Below are 6000 nucleotides of genomic sequence, written 5' to 3'. Positions count from 1 at the left end.
CTGGAGCGGTACAACCCACCATGCATAGGGACCGAAAAGATCGATGACGGTCATCAAATGTCGAGTGCCATTGTCATTTTTTTTTTTTTTTTTTTTTTGCAAACGCCTGCATGTCCACCAGATCTTCACTCCATTATGATAATTATGTCATCCAACTCGTGCACTATCACACGTCTGCGGGGGAAGCGTACACGTCTTGGTCTGTGCATTTCACTGGCTTTAAACGCTCCATCCACACATCATCGTCATCCTCACTAGCACTGACACCACTGTCAGTGCCTGGGGCAGCAGCAGCAGCAGTTGCACCGCTGTCACTCCCAACACCGCCAGTCCCACCACCTGCGGTGCCGTTTGTGATTGAATCACTGTCAACGTCCAGGATCACGGGATCCTTGTGCAACCTATTGTCAGTGAAGTCACAGTTAGTGGCGTGCAAGTACTCGCAAAGTACCTTCAATAGTACCCTGCTCCGAGAACAGTCTCCCTACGAGAACTGCATACCGACCACACACAGCAGTGCATGATAAAATTAAAAATAATAATAATAGAAATATTGACTGGTTATTATTATTATTATTATTATTATGCTCTATTCGCGTTAGCATCAGTGAGCTTATAAAGCTCACATATAGCCTTCGCTTAAGCCGCAAGAAGGAGCAAGTGAGCGCGAGGAAGCGCAATGCACACAGAGCGTCAAAACAAAACAAAAACAAAAACAAAAACAGAAAAAAGAGACAAGCTGCAAGAAGGAGCAAGTGAATGCGAGGAAGCACAGTGCACATCAAGCATCACAATCACAAAAAAGACAAGATGGAAACGCAAAGTTATGTCCATTGTTGCATTAGCGGCTACATACAACCTTCACCAGGTCCTGCCACTGAGGGCGATCCTGGGCGAGCTGCTGCAGCCTGTTGCAGTCATTTCCATTATCTATATATAAAGGTATAAATTATGTCCATTGTTTCATTAGCAGCTACATACAGCCTTCACCAGTTCCCGCCACTGTCGACGGTCTTGGGCAAGCTGCTGCAGCATGTTCAAGTCATCGCCAGTCTCTAGGGCGGTATTATTTTTCAGCTTTTTGAGATCATTATTGAGCGTTCGCGGGAGCGTTGTTCTTGGGCGTCCCCTAAAGCTGGGGCCGTTACCCCCTAAGAAGTAAGCTCCCATGGCACGTCTGGCTGGGGCTGCCTCTTCCAAACGCAGCACATGACCAAACAGCCTCCATCTAGCATCTCTGATGATTTGGCTCACGGGGCGAGATTCTGTGCGTTTATACACTGGTTATAAAAATGTTATTGAATAAAGTCATGTATTATGATGATGATGATGGCCTGTGTGTGTGTGTGTGTGTGTGTGTGTGTGTGTGTGTATGTGTGTGTGTGTGTGTGTATGTGTGTGTGTGTGTGTGTGTGTGTGTGTGTGTGTGTGTGTGTGTGTACATCTCCAATAATATACATGTAGCTCAAAGTGAGACAGGCGAGGATAGACATAATAGTTATCAATGAGAGCATTTGTGGAATTCCAAAATTCGTGAATGTTGACTGGGTTTGCTGACAACGCTTGTAGTGCACCACGTCAATAGCATGCAGTTCTTGATAAAAGAACTCAACTAGAGTGCAGTGCAGTTCATGACCGTATCCTCTCAGCGACACTTCTTCGCACAACAGAATGAGCATTGCAACCAACACGATGATCATACTAATGTTGTTACTGGAAGGGGTGCTCTTCACCTTCTTGAACACGCAGGATAGGTTCTTCATGAGGTAGCGTTGAGCAATGTCAGACTTGTCAGTAGCAGTACTAGGGGCTGTCCCATCAGGGGTTGGATCAATTGGAAACAACAGCTTCACTACATCAAGTAGTTCTTTCCGCCCGCAGGAAGCCATGTCCTTGGCAGCAATCCAGATCAAGTTGGTTATGGGGTGACTTTCAACAACTGCTTGGTCATATCCAGGTCTCCATTGAAAGGTTCCACCATGTTCGTCAGCGAGGTTGCGATTCCTAACCGCGCAGCACACCGCATCAGCGCACCTATTGGACAATGTCCGTACTCATCATGACCTTTCAAAATAGACCACAATCATGTTCATCATCTTCTTCTTCTTCTTCTTCTTCTTCTTCTTCTTCTTCACCAAAGTAATAACAAGGATGAAGACAACAATTACTTGTGACTTGACAATGACTCTTTGAGAAATGATTGAAAATTAAGATGTCAGGTTTTTTTTTTATACATGTATAACAGAAGCAGCAGCAGCAGCAGCAGGAGCAGGAGCACCCTTCATCCTCCTTCTCCTACACATGGCACTTGAGAAACGGTACAGCACACATTTCAACTCCTGAGGAATTACTTCCACACGAGGTTCATAGCACCCGTAAGATTTGATTAGTCTTTGCATCAGTTCATTTTTTCCTCAGAATTAAACTCTCGGATATTCAGCTTAAACTTCTTCACCTGAAAAGGGGTAAGAGGCTTTGTACGGATTAGAAGTTGGCGGAGCCAGTCTTTCGAAAATTGCTGCGGTTTGCAACTCATTAGCTTGCTGGATCGTGCCCACGACACATGGCTCTTTGGAAGATATGGCTGAAGCTTCTGGCAAATCTCGTCGTGGTCAGCACAGATGCATGTCAGAGCTATGGCATAGTTCAGGCTCTTGTAGCCATTCTCCTTCTTCATGTACTGCAACGGTTCCAGCACACCGTGAAGGTTCAGCAGGACACCGGTCTTTTCCATGAAGCGTACCAGATGTCTATCGACGGCAGTCAATCGCTCCCGAGCGGCATATAACTGAAATACCGCCGCTAAAAGGTACTTTCAACCATATCAGCTCACAGGTCTGGACAATTGGTAAAATGCATTGTTTTTCAGTTGTACCTCCACTACATAACATTACAATTGAAATTGAAGTTAACGTTCGAGAACCTTCGACGGTACGAGTAATTCATTTCTAAGTCTGCTGCAGTGGTGGCGGGGTTGCTATACCCTAATGGTTTCAAAAACATCCCAGACAGTCAATCTTATTAACACCACACCCACCACTTTAAAAGCACTTATGTCGCCGAGAGGCACTTCAAAACCACTAAGTCATTAACCCAATTAAATGTGACACCTAGGCCACTTAAAACCACTTCACGTTTCAAGTGGTCACTTAATTACCACTTATCCAATTATAAGGTCAAGGGGACTAATTAACAACCGACGGAGTCGACTCCGTCGACGGAGTCGGTTGTTAATTAGTCCCCTTGACCTTATAATTGGATAAGTGGTAATTAAGTGACCACTTGAAACGTGAAGTGGTTTTAAGTGGCCTAGGTGTCACATTTAATTGGGTTAATGACTTAGTGGTTTTGAAGTGCCTCTCGGCGACATAAGTGCTTTTAAAGTGGTGGGTGTGGTGTTAATAAGATTGACTGTCTGGGATGTTTTTGAAACCATTAGGGTATAGCAACCCCGCCACCACTGCAGCAGACTTAGAAATGAATTACTCGTACCGTCGAAGGTTCTCGAACGTTAACTTCAATTTCAATTGTAATGTTATGTAGTGGAGGTACAACTGAAAAACAATGCATTTTACCAATTGTCCAGACCTGTGAGCTGATATGGTTGAAAGTACCTTTTAGCGGCGGTATTTCAGTTATATGCCGCTCGGGAGCGATTGACTGCCGTCGATAGACATCTGGTACGCTTCATGGAAAAGACCGGTGTCCTGCTGAACCTTCACGGTGTGCTGGAACCGTTGCAGTACATGAAGAAGGAGAATGGCTACAAGAGCCTGAACTATGCCATAGCTCTGACATGCATCTGTGCTGACCACGACGAGATTTGCCAGAAGCTTCAGCCATATCTTCCAAAGAGCCATGTGTCGTGGGCACGATCCAGCAAGCTAATGAGTTGCAAACCGCAGCAATTTTCGAAAGACTGGCTCCGCCAACTTCTAATCCGTACAAAGCCTCTTACCCCTTTTCAGGTGAAGAAGTTTAAGCTGAATATCCGAGAGTTTAATTCTGAGGAAAAAATGAACTGATGCAAAGACTAATCAAATCTTACGGGTGCTATGAACCTCGTGTGGAAGTAATTCCTCAGGAGTTGAAATGTGTGCTGTACCGTTTCTCAAGTGCCATGTGTAGGAGAAGGAGGATGAAGGGTGCTCCTGCTCCTGCTGCTGCTGCTGCTGCTTCTGTTATACATGTATAAAAAAAAAAACCTGACATCTTAATTTTCAATCATTTCTCAAAGAGTCATTGTCAAGTCACAAGTAATTGTTGTCTTCATCCTTGTTATTACTTTGGTGAAGAAGAAGAAGAAGAAGAAGAAGAAGAAGAAGAAGATGATGAACATGATTGTGGTCTATTTTGAAAGGTCATGATGAGTACGGACATTGTCCAATAGGTGCGCTGATGCGGTGTGCTGCGCGGTTAGGAATCGCAACCTCGCTGACGAACATGGTGGAACCTTTCAATGGAGACCTGGATATGACCAAGCAGTTGTTGAAAGTCACCCCATAACCAACTTGATCTGGATTGCTGCCAAGGACATGGCTTCCTGCGGGCGGAAAGAACTACTTGATGTAGTGAAGCTGTTGTTTCCAATTGATCCAACCCCTGATGGGACAGCCCCTAGTACTGCTACTGACAAGTCTGACATTGCTCAACGCTACCTCATGAAGAACCTATCCTGCGTGTTCAAGAAGGTGAAGAGCACCCCTTCCAGTAACAACATTAGTATGATCATCGTGTTGGTTGCAATGCTCATTCTGTTGTGCGAAGAAGTGTCGCTGAGAGGATACGGTCATGAACTGCACTGCACTCTAGTTGAGTTCTTTTATCAAGAACTGCATGCTATTGACGTGGTGCACTACAAGCGTTGTCAGCAAACCCAGTCAACATTCACGAATTTTGGAATTCCACAAATGCTCTCATTGATAACTATTATGTCTATCCTCGCCTGTCTCACTTTGAGCTACATGTATATTATTGGAGATGTACACACACACACACACACACACACACACACACACACACACACACACACACACACACACACACATACACACACACACACACATACACACACACACACACACACACACACACACACACACAGGCCATCATCATCATCATAATACATGACTTTATTCAATAACATTTTTATAACCAGTGTATAAACGCACAGAATCTCGCCCCGTGAGCCAAATCATCAGAGATGCTAGATGGAGGCTGTTTGGTCATGTGCTGCGTTTGGAAGAGGCAGCCCCAGCCAGACGTGCCATGGGAGCTTACTTCTTAGGGGGTAACGGCCCCAGCTTTAGGGGACGCCCAAGAACAACGCTCCCGCGAACGCTCAATAATGATCTCAAAAAGCTGAAAAATAATACCGCCCTAGAGACTGGCGATGACTTGAACATGCTGCAGCAGCTTGCCCAAGACCGTCGACAGTGGCGGGAACTGGTGAAGGCTGTATGTAGCTGCTAATGAAACAATGGACATAATTTATACCTTTATATATAGATAATGGAAATGACTGCAACAGGCTGCAGCAGCTCGCCCAGGATCGCCCTCAGTGGCAGGACCTGGTGAAGGTTGTATGTAGCCGCTAATGCAACAATGGACATAACTTTGCGTTTCCATCTTGTCTTTTTTGTGATTGTGATGCTTGATGTGCACTGTGCTTCCTCGCATTCACTTGCTCCTTCTTGCAGCTTGTCTCTTTTTTCTGTTTTTGTTTTTGTTTTTGTTTTGTTTTGACGCTCTGTGTGCATTGCGCTTCCTCGCGCTCACTTGCTCCTTCTTGCGGCTTAAGCGAAGGCTATATGTGAGCTTTATAAGCTCACTGATGCTAACGCGAATAGAGCATAATAATAATAATAATAATAATAACCAGTCAATATTTCTATTATTATTATTTTTAATTTTATCATGCACTGCTGTGTGTGGTCGGTATGCAGTTCTCGTAGGGAGACTGTTCTCGGAGCAGGGTACTATTGAAGGTACTTTGCGAGT

At 44.8% G+C, this 6000-nt stretch overlaps 1 long non-coding RNA gene across 1 annotated transcript in view; it reads right to left on the bottom strand.

The window, feature by feature from the left end:
* The window catches only part of LOC135823025 (uncharacterized), a 75027-nt gene that overhangs the window by 2433 nt on the left and 66594 nt on the right, over nucleotides 1–6000 (bottom strand). The gene's annotated exons all lie outside the window — the stretch shown is intronic.

Source organism: Sycon ciliatum, chromosome 8 (genome assembly GCF_964019385.1).
Source record: "Sycon ciliatum chromosome 8, ocSycCili1.1, whole genome shotgun sequence".
Classification (NCBI taxonomy): Eukaryota; Metazoa; Porifera; class Calcarea; order Leucosolenida; family Sycettidae; genus Sycon; species Sycon ciliatum.
Note: the sequence above shows the minus strand (reverse complement) of the source record. Positions and strands in the feature narration are given on the sequence as shown.